This window comes from Pan paniscus, chromosome 7 (genome assembly GCF_029289425.2).
Source record: "Pan paniscus chromosome 7, NHGRI_mPanPan1-v2.0_pri, whole genome shotgun sequence".
NCBI lineage: Eukaryota > Metazoa > Chordata > Mammalia > Primates > Hominidae > Pan > Pan paniscus.
Genome location: NC_073256.2, coordinates 118480291 through 118492700, shown reverse-complemented (window position 1 = coordinate 118492700; position 12410 = coordinate 118480291). Strand labels below are relative to the sequence as shown.

Here is a 12410-nt window from a genome sequence, read left to right as displayed (position 1 = left end):
AAAAGAAATAACATTGCAGGTGCCTGGATCCATACCTAGAATCACAGCCAATGTGGCAGCCACTGGGGCAGGCCCATCGGGTGTATTGTACTGGAGGCTCGAATTCCATGAGTAATGTTGACATTGCTAATGTGATTTTCCAAAACAGTGAACAACTCCTGGAAAAGTTCTAAACAAAACAAAGCAAGATCTTCTCTCGATGTGCACAGCAATTGCTTTCCTGGAAAATACAGTGTGTTTTTTAAATACTTTGGGTTTATATATGAGAGTTTGGTTTTAGCTCAGATCACTTTGAAGATTTTTCATTTGTGCAAATGTTCAATGGGACATTCAAAAATCATGCAGGTCACAGAGTGTGACCATGACCATCCCACACATTGCAGGTTGTCTACCATCTCTAGCCTCTGCCCACTGCATGGTCATAGCCCTCCTTGAATTATTGTGCCAGCCAAAAATGACCCCCTTCACATTTTCACAATGCCCCATGGACCCAAGTGAATCCTGGTGCTCGCATTCCCCCTTTCCCATAATGAAACACATGGGGAATTCCACTGGAGGCCTTTTGCACAAGATGTTTCTTTAATACCTGGTAAGAAGAGACACAGGTGAATAAACAGCACCTTTCTCTGCCTATGGTTGTTGCATGAGAATGCGATGTTTGGGGTCTGCAGCCCCCTTGCTAGCTGGGGGCAACCAGCCTGAGAAAGAGGCCAGCACACTGGGCAGGGCAGAGCAGAAAGGGGGAAGGAAGCTGGAGACCAGATGGCTTCAAATGAGCTACTGCAACAGCCAGTCCCGGAACTGCCCCACCTCCAGATATTAAATAAGTGTGCAAGTTGGTAGAGTTGGAACTTTCTGTTCTTACAGCCAAAAGCTTCTTCCTGATAAAAAATATTCACAGCTGGGTGTGTTGGCTCATGCCTGTAATCCCAGCATATTGGGAGGCCAAGGCAAGAGGATCGTTTGAGGCCAGGAATTTGAGAGCCAGCCTGGGCAATGTAGTGAGACCCCATCTCTATAAAAGAGAAAAAAATTTAAATTATTTTTATACAGCACTTATATTATGGCTATTTGAAGACTCCATTTTGGGGTTTAATGCAGAGAATCTGCCTCCTTACTTGGTTTTACCTTGAGAGACAGTGAGGTGATTTGGTTAAGGACAATTTCTGGTTCACATTCCAGGTCAGCTTTCGTAGGCAGTGTAAATTTTAGCAAGTCACTTAATCTTTTGATGTCTCATCTCCTCACCTGTAAAATAGGGACAATAATGGCTTTCAAATTATAGGGATGCTGTAAGAATTAAATTAAACAAGTTACTGCAAGTAAGCACTTCAAACAGTGCCTTGCACATCACTGAGGCTGAATCAATGTTAGCTATGATTACAGAGTATTTTTAGTTTCTTAGTTAGACTTCTTTTGGCCGCAAATAACAGAAATTCAACTCAAACTAAATTAAGCAAAAAAAAAAAAAAAGAGAGAGAAGTTATTGACAACTGAGGATACCAAGATGGGTTACAGAACAAGAAAGAACAGCTGGAATTTGTGCCCCGGGCTCAAATGTGACCTGGTGCTTCAAGACAAGTGGTTTCTATCCTCAGCTGCTTGTAAGAATCACCAAGAAAGCTTTTAAAAGTCCCAAGGCCTAGGCAGCACCAAAAACCAACCAAATGAAAATTTCTGGGGCTGGGATCCAGGCACCAGTATTTTTTCAAGCTCCGCAGTTGATTCCAATGTTTAGCCAAGGTTGGAAACCACTGCTGTTGAATCTCTGTCTGCCTCTCCTCTCTGCTTCTCTTTTCTTCCTTTCATGCTACAGAAAGCTCTTCCCACCACAGCCTCAGATGTATATCCTTCCATTATAAAAATCTTGACAGAAAAAACAAACAACAAAAAAAAGTGTTTTCATCCCACCATCCGTATATAAATGGATTTGGCCTATTAGATCTTGCATTCACCCTTTTTATTCTGATCACTGTTGCTGGGGCATGGGGGAATGAACCCACTCCTGCAGCCAGGAAACTTGATGACTCACCAGAAATACTTGGAATGGACACAGAGCAATTCCTTCAAAGATCTAAGAAAATTGAACAGGAAAAATCCAGATACATCATCTAAATAAAGTAAAACTACTTAGACTTCACCTCGGTTGATATAATGTATTGTCAGCATTATTAGATTCAGCCATTTTTGTAACCAATAAGATTTGGGCTTGATGGTGTCTTGTCTTCGCATCTTTTAGCCACTGCAAGTGACGGAGGCTGTCGCTTTGCTAGGATGATTCCTGGGTCTGTCTCTCAACTATCTTGATGGAATTGCAGGCTGTTGATTCTCTAAAACTGCTTATTCACTGACTCCCTGTCATGCCCACGGTTAACTGATCTCATATGTTACCCTCTTGATTTCTCTCCATTTCACTTGGGGATAAAGTCAACTTTAGGTAGGACTTTACTTAGTATTTCGGCTCAAACTGAAACCCATTTTCTCAAACTTTTGGCCCTTCTCCTCCGTTTTACTTGGTGATCTCCAGGTTGGAGTAGCTCTTATGGAAATGCTTTCAGTTAAATTTTTTTTTAACTAAAAGATGATTGAAATTATACATGGAATCTTCAATTGTACTTATCCACTTGTTCTGAAGCACATGTAACAGATCCTTCTTTAAGACTGGATATTATCAAGAGCTTGTTTGGAGGTTCTAGCAGGGGAGCGCAGCTACTCTATACCCTTAACCGAAGGCCAGTCGTCCTCTATCGGAGATGGTCGTCCTCTTCCACTGAGCATGCGGCTTCGGGAGGGTGCACATGGAGCAGCAAGGGAGGAAGGAGACACCCGCCTAGCCAGCCAGAGCAGCTGAATCAACCCTGGCAATCAATGGGGTGACAGATGTCTCAGCCAGATCGCCCTCACATCCAAAACTGGATATTATTGAGAACAATAAACCACATTCCCAACCCTCCAGAAAGTGGGGACTTTTTGATCAGTTGGAGGGAAGTGCATTTGAGGAGAGAAGCCACAGTAAATACCCGCACAGGATTAACATAATTCCCAGTGGAAGCAAATGGCCCCTGTGGAGCATATCCGTGTCCCCAAGGAGTCTGTTCCCTTCGCTCTGTCTCTGTGGCCTTGTCATCGCACATTTTCTGAATTCAGCTTACTGTAGGTTTCACAAGACTCTGGTTGCACACTGAGCAGTTAATTTGGATCTCTGGGTTTCCCAACTGGCTAAAGCCACTGCTGCAGCACCATGGAGGGCCGACGGGCAAGCTGGGGAGACACTGCCGCTAGAGGATCACAGAGGGCCTTTGCCATTCTGTGCACTACCGCCAGCAGCTTGGAGTGGGAAGGAGTCTTGATCTTTTGGTTGGTTCTTACGTAGACACCTGATAGGCCTCTTCCTGTTTTGTTCCCTCTTTGCATAGTTTCAGACGAAGCGAAAAAGGGCCCCCGAAGGAGCTTTGCTTACCACTAGAGGGAGGAACACCCCAGGCCCGTGCCGCCTGGAGGACAAGGGCCCGCAGCACAGGAAAAGATTTACCACACTTCCCCCCAGCAACCCTCCTCCCTCCAGCTGGGCAGGAAGCCACCTGCCACAGCAACGGTCACTGCTGGGGTCATACTCTTCGTGTGCATTACATTTCCAGATCTGATTTCTGCGTGAAGCCGCAGCATCCTCCTTGGTGTTCTTTGAAAGCTCTGTGTTTTTCCAGCTGTTCCACAAACCTTTATTGGCCCGGGCTGCCTTGCACATAGCTTCCCAAAATTACTGAGGCTATAGACATTCTTTCCACCAGCAGTATCCGCACTGACCCCTCCACCATTTGTGAATGCAAATCCTTACCCCATCTTATGAGTTTGTCTCACTTCCGGGTATCAAAAAAGCTGTGTGCGTCATTCTCAGCCCGCAGGTAGCACTGGAAAGGGGTCACTAGGCACAGCCGGGTTAACTTCCTCTATTCTGGAATTTCATAGAAATAGAATCACACAAGATGTCCTTTTTCTGTGTGGCTGTGTTTGGCCAACATATTGCCTGTGAAATTCGCCCATGTGATTGTGTGTATCACTTAAGTCATTCTTAAATGTGGTCATTCTTAAATATGGTCAGCAATATTTCACTTATAAACAGACCACAGTTCATTTATTTCCTTATTGATGAATGCTTGGGTTATTTCCAGTTGTTTGTTTGTTTGTTTGCTTGCTTGCTTGTTTGTTTGTTTTTGAGACAGAGTCTGTCTGTCGCCCAGGCTGGAGTGCAGTGGTGCGATCTTGGCTCACTGCAAGCTCCGCCTCCTGGGTTCATGCCATTCTCCTGCCTCACTCTCCCAAGTAGCTGGGACTACAGGCGCCCGCCACCACACCCGGCTAATTTTTTGTATTTTTAGTAGAGACGAGGTTTCACCATGTTAGCCAGGATGGTCTCGATCTCCTGACCTTGTGATCCGCCCGCCTCGGCCTCTCAAAGTGCTGGGATTACAGGCATGAGCCACTGCGCCCGGCCTCCAGTTTTTTACTATTTTGAATCAGGCTGCTATGACCATTCTTGTGCAAAGCCTCCTCTGGATGTGTGTGTTCATTTATCTTGTGTATATTCCTAGGAGTAGAATGCTTTCCCTGTAAGTGTATGCTTCACTTTATTAGAAACAGCCAGTTTTGACTGGGCATGGTGGTTCACGTCTGTAATCCCAGTACTTTGTGAGACCAAGGTGGGCAGGTCACTTGAGGTCAGGAGTTTGAGACCAGCCTGGCCAGCATGGTGAAACCCCGTCTCAACTAAAAATACAAAAATTAGCCAGGTGTGGTGCTACACGCTTGCAGTCCCAGCTCCTTGGAGGCTGAGGCAGGAGAATCGCTTGAACTCAGAGGTGGAGGTTGCAGTGAGCTGAGATTATGCCACTGCACTCCAGCCTGGGCAATGCAGCAAGACTTCATCTCAAAAAAAAAAAAAAATGGAAACAGCTAGTTTTCTAAAGCAGTGTTTTAATATATATTTAATCTTAACAACAACCTTAAGTGCACATCAGTCAGCTCACAATTGCTTATTGAGCACCTATTAAGTGCCATGCACTATTCTGGGTGCTAGGATAGAGCAATGAATAAGACAGGCAAGGTCCCTGTCAGTAAGACACATTCTCATGGGGCAAGATGGGCAATTCAACCTAAATAAACACTGACAATTAGGCCAGGTGCATTTGTTCACGCCTGTAATCCCAGCACTTTGGGAGGCCGAGGCAGGTGGATCGCTAGAGCTCAGGAGTTCGAGACCAGCCTGGACAACATCGCACCCCGTCTCTACCAAAAATATGAAGAGTTAGGTGCGGTGGCGCCCCCCTGTAGTCCCAGCTACTCAGGAAGCTGAGGTGGCAGCCTGAGGGGCGGAGGTTGCAGTGAGCTGAGATTGCACCACTGCACTCCAGCCTGGGTGACAGAACGAGACCCTTGTCTCAAAAAAAAAAAAAAAAAACCTGAAAACCTGAAGATTATTTCAGGTGCTCATACGTGGTGCTATGGGAAATGGAGTGATATGCTGGAGCACTGTGGAAGGGTGCTATTCTGCTTCGATGTTCAGGGATGGTCTCTTTGAGGAGCTCACAACTGAGTTAAGACCTGAGAGACAGGGAAGATATGGCCCTGCAGAGCTTCGGGAAGACACTAGAGGCAGAAGGAACAGTAGGTGCAACTGCCCTGGGACAGGAAAAAAGTGTGGTGGTGGCCGGGCGCAGTGGCTCACACCTGTAATCCCAGTACTTTGGGAAGCCGAGGCAGGTAGATCACCTGAGGTCAGGAGTTTGAGACCAGCCTGGCCAACATGGTGAAACCCCATTTCTACTAAAAATACAAAAGATTAGCCAGGTGTGGTGGCGGGTGCCTGTAATCCCAGCTACTTGGGAGATTGAGGTGTGAGAATCACTTGAACCCAGGAGGTGGAGGTTGCAGTGAGCTGAGATCACGCCACTGCACTCCAGCCTGGGCAAAAAGAGGAGCAAAACACTGTCTAAAACGGTGTCAGGCACCATTCTAGGCTCTGAGGATCCAGCAGTGAACAAAATAGACAAACATCCTGCCGTCAGGGAACAAGGAGAGAGCAGGTAGGAGGGCATGGAGGAGGAAGAAGAGACCAGGTGAAGTAGGCCCATGTAGACCATGGAAAGGAGTTTGGATTTTTGCCTGGAGCAGCAGGAAGCCATGGAGGGGTTTTAAGCAGAGATGTGAAGATGATGTAATTGACAGCAAGGATGGAGGCAGGGAAACCCATTAGAAGGTCATGTAGTGATTAAGGCTGGAGATCGTAGGGTGGGATGACCGCTATGACTGGAAACAGTGAAGGTGATCTGCATTCAGGAATATTTTAGGGGTTAGCCAAGAGGATTTAATAAAAGATTGATTATGGGGTGAGCAAAAAGAGAAATTCAATTATAATTCTAGGCTTTTCACCTGAGCAACTGGGTAGATGCTGGTACCACGCACTGAGATTGGGATGATGGGGAGGAAAGACTTAGGTAAGGAAAAGCAGTAGTTCCCTTTTGCCAGCTGTACAATGCAAATGGATGTTCCAGCAGAAATGATCAGGTGGCTAAAAGAATTAGGGTTTCATGGGGGAGAGTGAGCCTGAAGATCCAACATTGCAAATCATCAGTATATAGGCAGCTTTTAAAGCTACAAGATGGAAGGAGATGACCTAGGAGGAGAAAGTAGGCCAAGAAGAGGACAGAGGATGCCTGGAATACACTGAGAATGTGAAGTTCCATTTTGCAGATGAGACAAGGCTCAGAGAAATTACACCATCGCCCAAGGTCAAGCAGTATGATGAAGCTGGTCTGACTCCAGGGTCTGTATACTTACCGACTTCACTCTAATCCCTGAGGTTTCTGAGCTCTGCCATTTAGATGTCATATGACCTCAGCAAATGACTTAGCCTCTCACAGTTTTCTTGTCTGTAAAGTGGGGATAACAATAATTATACATTCCACATAAGGCAATGTGAGTAAAATAAATTAATATAATTTAAGTGCTTAGAACAATGCATGGCTCACGGTGATATCAGCTAGTATTGTTACGTAAGCCACAGGGTCAGAACATGCAGGCCTCAGAGGGAAGAGGCATAAACATTTCTCAATCTACACAACCAGGTGAGCTGGCTCCAGATGTCACAGTCAGGGATCTGTGGCATCAACCGGTGGCTGAAGAGAGTAGGTCTGTCTCAGACAGGAACTCTTACACCTGCGGCCACGGCAACAATTGGTCGCAGGGTGTGGACATACCTTCGACCCCCTCCTTATGCAGGTGAACTGTGGCACATTGGGATCCAGTCAGTAACGGAGAGGTCAGGGCTTCAGGTGGAGGACACAGCGGCTCAGGCCAGAAATGAAACCAAGTGAGGAATGGACTTTTTCCCAAAGTGTACACAGAAATGCCTCCTACTCTACTCTTGCTGGCATTTGCTGTTTGGCCATGACTCAGGATTCCACCACATAGCATCTATTCCATAAAATCCACATCTGAAAGAAGAGAAGGGAAAGATCTAGTCAATATTGAATGTAGTTTATGCACATGAGGCAAACACTTGTTTTTTTTGTGAGCACAGTTTCTTTTGCCCCCACTTCCTTAAAGTTACTGCCCGACCCACTCCCTATGTGGCTCACAGACTGCAACTCCCTGTCCTCAGAGGTGGTCCAAATGATAAATGCATGATCCAAGCTGCAGCAACGCGAAATTTTCCTCTTAGGTTTTACAGTAGATATTGGGAAAACAACCTCTTTTTCCTTGGGGGTTGCAATGTTGTAAGGACATCCTCACGGAGCTGTGCTTCTTTAGTCGCCTTTGCCCATCAGCCATGAGTGAGAACAGAGCCTGCAGAGAAAGGTAAAAACCAAGAGATGGAAAGCTCTGGTGGCTTCATTTGAGCCCCTCGCTTACTGTTCACTGTTGTCTGGGCCCACCCATTATGAAACTTTTAAAGATTCATATTAGTTTCCACTACTGGCAATTGTCACAGCCTTAGCTAAGACTCTCCTGAAAGTAATTCAGTATTGTCAGTTAGCTTTACGAATAATGAACCTAGCAGGTTAAAAGTTCCAATGCGGCCGGGGGCAGTGGCTCACACCTGTAATCTCAGCACTTTGGGAGGCCAAGGCAGGCAGATCATGAGGTCAGGAGATCGAGACCATCCTGGCTAACATGGTGAAACCCCGTCTCTACTAAAAATACAAAAAATTAGCTGGGCGTGGTGGCAGGCGCCTCCAGTCCCAGCTACTCGGGAGGCTGAGGCAGGAGAATTGCTTGAACCCAGGAGGCGCAGCTTGCAGTGAGCCGAGATTGTGCCACTGCACTCCAGTCTGGGCAACAGAGCGAGACTCAGTCTCAAAAAAAAAACAAAAAAAAAAGTTCCAATGCAAGGTCTCGTGGCATTTAAATGAACTGACCACCCGAGCTTATGTGGTCGATTTTTACTTGATCATCCTTCCTGTAGGGTACCTATCGGCTCATGTGTCTTTTAAAGACTCCTTTAAAGAAAAACCGCCAGCTCATGTGGCCAGAGTGTTTAGAGTCAAGGAGACACCAGATGGGCAGCATTTTGCTTGGGGAGCTAGAACATCTCTAGACAAGGAGACCAAAGACTCCGAATTAAAAATCACGCTGGACCAGATCAAGCTACCTTTTGGGCTTGAGTCTTTACAGTTCTAGACCCAGTGAAAAGGTCTGCTTGAATCATGAGTGCCTGAAGGGTTTAGTGCATTTCTAGACTCTCATGGATTCAAGCCTTCCTGGACAGAGTAAATCACTGGGTGGCATTCGTTTCATTCACATGTATGTGCATATATATATATATATATATATGTGTGTGTGTGTGTGCATACATATGGTGTATATATGCATGTGTGTATATATGTATGCAGCATATGTCTATGCACACACACACATACACACACACACACGCACATGTTCCAGCCTCACACACTTATTCAGGAAAACTGAATCAAAGAGGTGGTAAAAAAAAAAAAAAATCAGCATTTCTTAAAACTTCTTCAAAAATCATCTCCTGGCCTTCATCTCATTTTCTCCTGTGACATTTTCATCTCAAAGCTCTAAATTCTTTTCATAGCCCCTGAGTAGGTGACAGCCACTTGAGAACAGTCTTGTATTGTCTTGCTTTCCTTTGGAAAACAAGGTGGGCAGGTGATTTGAGGAGTTGGAAGAGGGGAGGGTACATTTTTCCTACACCTCAGATCTGGCAGTCCCAGGTTTTAGAAGCTCTAGAAAATGTAGCACTTGATTAGGCTGGGAGAGAGGAGACCCAGGAGGCCCAGAACTAGAAGCAAATGTGGGTTTGAAGTGTTATTCTCGTCTCCTCTAGGCCAGTCTCTCCTCATTGTTCTCACTGCCTGAAACAGCTATTTTCTAAAGAGTAACTGTCTCCTTGCTGAAGCAGAGCTTTCGTCTGACTATTGCATTCCTGTATAGGAGTGAGGAAATTGGGAGAGAGGACCAAGTTCCCATGCAGCCGCCTCGCTGCCAGAGCAGGCGGACGCTGTGGGCATGTGTGGGTGGTGGTGCCCCTGTCTTCATCGTTGTGCTGGTGACTACAATCAGCCTCTTAGAAGATGGTAACAAGATTCTTGTAGAAAGCTACAAAATCATCTGTGGCAGATGGCAGAAGGATAGGTTCTGATTTTTCTTATTCCACTATTATTTTTCTTGAGAAATGTGCTCACCAACATCCCGCTTTCTTGTGCTTTATTTTGACAAAGCCAGAAATTAATTTTTAATCCTTTTTATCTGACCTTCTTTTAATCATAAATTCAAGGAGGATTATTGCCTTTTAGAAACAAAAGTAAGTCATTATCCAGCCTCTTCCCTCTGCCCCTCCCACGCAATTTTTTTTTTAACACTGAAAAAAATCCTTTAAATTTCTCTGAACCTACAGAGATGATATTTACCATTGCTATGAGTGCCCTGGTGATGTGCGATTTCATTTCCTTATTGGCTGGGGGGCAGGGTTGGGCTATTGTGTTTTGGTTATTTTTTACTCCCTCTCTAGACAGACATAAAAGCAAAAAATATTATAGGCTCCAACAAAAAGAGGGGCTACCATTCATTAAATGCCCTCAACATGCAAGCACCATGCTAAACAATGTACCGACATGATCTTACTAAATCCTCACATTAATGCTGTAAGTAGGTACTATTATTACCCTATTTTACAGATAAGGAGACTGAGACTTGTAGAAAGAAACTTGTTGTCCAAGATCAGATGGCCAGGGTGAGGCAGAACTGGAACTCAAAGCCAGGGAGCTCCACTCCAAAGCCAGTGCTTTGAAATGGCACATTCTTCTATTTTCCCTGATGAATTCTAGTTCTATTAGTGGTAGTTTCTGGGCTTTAGGGGAGTTTTTTCCTAATTTCAAACTCTCGTTTGGGGCCAGATGTTAAAACGCTCATTTATGGAAAGAGAGCTGGACATGAGTTACGGAGGCACTGGCCTGACCTTAAAGATGCAAGGTAGACCCACCATTTTGCAAATGAAGAAATTAGAGTATGGTGTTTCTGTTAACGATTGCTATCTAGCAAACCACCCTAAAATTTGGTGGCTTAAACCACAAAACCATCTGTATTGCTCCCAATTCTGTGGGGCAGGACTTTGGGCAGAGCCCAGAAGTACCATTTGGGAATGATTCCACGTGGCATGGGCCAGGCTGGCCTGACTATGACTAGCGCATCTCTCTATGACTAGGGCCTTTCTCATACTTGGGGCCCTGGGGTTGGCTGCAGGTCCTCTGCCCAGCAGGACAACCTGGACTTTATATGGTGGCACAGGGTGGCAAGAGAGGGAAAATAGAAGCTGCCAAGCCAGTAAGTCTAGGCCTAGAACTGGAACAGCGCCCCTCTGTCTCATTCTTTGGGCCAAAGCCAGTCACGAGCAGCGTAGTTTCAAGGGGAGGGGCACTGACTCCACCCTGTGATGAGAGGAATAGCATGTGAATACAGGGATGGCCTGTTGATGGCCATCTCTGCAGACTATCACACATAGTGACTTGTAGTGGCAGATAGCCAAGTGTTAAGCTAATATTACAGAAAATCCCACTATGGCTGCTTTCCTGGAAGGGAAAAGATTCCCTTTAGACAGTATGTTGTGTTTTGACTCTCTTAGCCTAACAATTAGGGAGGTATTTTAGCAGGGACGGGGGCTGGCATCACTCATCTTTTCCTGTGGGAGATGACAGTCTCGTGGGCCTATGTGACCTGTCGAGTCCAGTTGGGGGCGGGTGGCACCTTCCCTTAATCTAAACAGCCTGCACATTCTCTTTGCCAAGAGAGAAGCCCAGGCAAAGAAAAGGGGGCAGAGGGTGGTCACTCCACTGAGGACACAGAGGCAATGAGCCCAAGGATGTTATAGAGGCTGCCCAGGTGAGTGGGGAAGAGAAAACTGGTTCCACCCACCTAAAATGATCAGCCCAATCTACCTCTAGTGAAAAATAGACCAATGGCCTCGTCAAGAAGAATTTAATGATAAAGGAATTTCCGGCCTCAACTAGCAGAGCATTTATAATCATTTTATCAAGCTTGTCCACCCACCTGAGCAAGGAGCAAACCACAGATTCAAGGTCAAATGTAAAAATGTGTACCTGGGATGGAAAAGCAAGGTGGATTACATCCAGATGAAGAATAATTTAAATCAGAGAATCGTTAGAGTCAGAGGCAGCCTAGGAGATCCAATTTAGTCCAATCCCAAGTTCTGCATGAGAAGACTGAGGCCCAGAGAAATGAGGTGTCTGCCAGGTTCCATAGCTCTGTTATTCTTGCATTGATAATGAGCACTTAGTAAGCACTGACTAGATTAGGTGTCAGGCGTTCCGCTTGGTGATGAGAATTCAAGGTGGAATAGGACATAGTCCTTGCCTTCAAAGGGCTGACTGTCTAGGGGTGGGGAGAAGGACATGAAAAGCAATGATTCTAGAACAAGCGGGGTTACGGCATTCCAAGGGGACTTTGGGAACCCAGAGAGGTGGCCCTAGGACCAGAGCTCCACTTCTCAGCTCCAGGTCCCTTGCTCCATGTCCATGAGCTCCGAGTGGAAGAAAGTTTGTTTTTAAAAAAACCCTGCCTACTGAGCTGTTCATCAGAGCTACACTGTGATTTAAAAGAAAGTGTGGTCTTACAATCTCATGTGCATTAATAAGAAAAAATCCTAACTGTGCCTGGTATTTGGACAGATCCTAACAGAACCTTCGCACATCTTATATCACACACAATCTCATGACACGTGGCCCCACTACCAGTCCTGAGGAAGGCAGCTAGATTTCATCCAGAGCCTCTGACTTCCAACCCCTTCACTGAGCCACTAAATGAGACATGTTCTGGCTGGAGCCTCAGGAGAACCAGACCAAGAATGGGCTTCGCCACCAGCATGCACGATCGGC

The 12410-nt window shown here is 45.8% G+C and overlaps 1 long non-coding RNA gene across 1 annotated transcript; it reads right to left on the bottom strand.

Moving 5' to 3' along the window:
• Positions 1-591: 591 nt before the first annotated feature.
• LOC117981471 (uncharacterized) lies at positions 592-11927 on the bottom strand. Its single transcript, XR_004673009.3, has 6 exons — positions 11616-11927; positions 7746-7842; positions 7254-7490; positions 6835-6926; positions 3836-3952; positions 592-1248 (listed from the first exon to the last, which is right to left on the bottom strand). It is a non-coding gene; the product is annotated as an uncharacterized LOC117981471 (long non-coding RNA).
• Between the last annotated feature and the right edge of the window lie 483 nt (positions 11928-12410).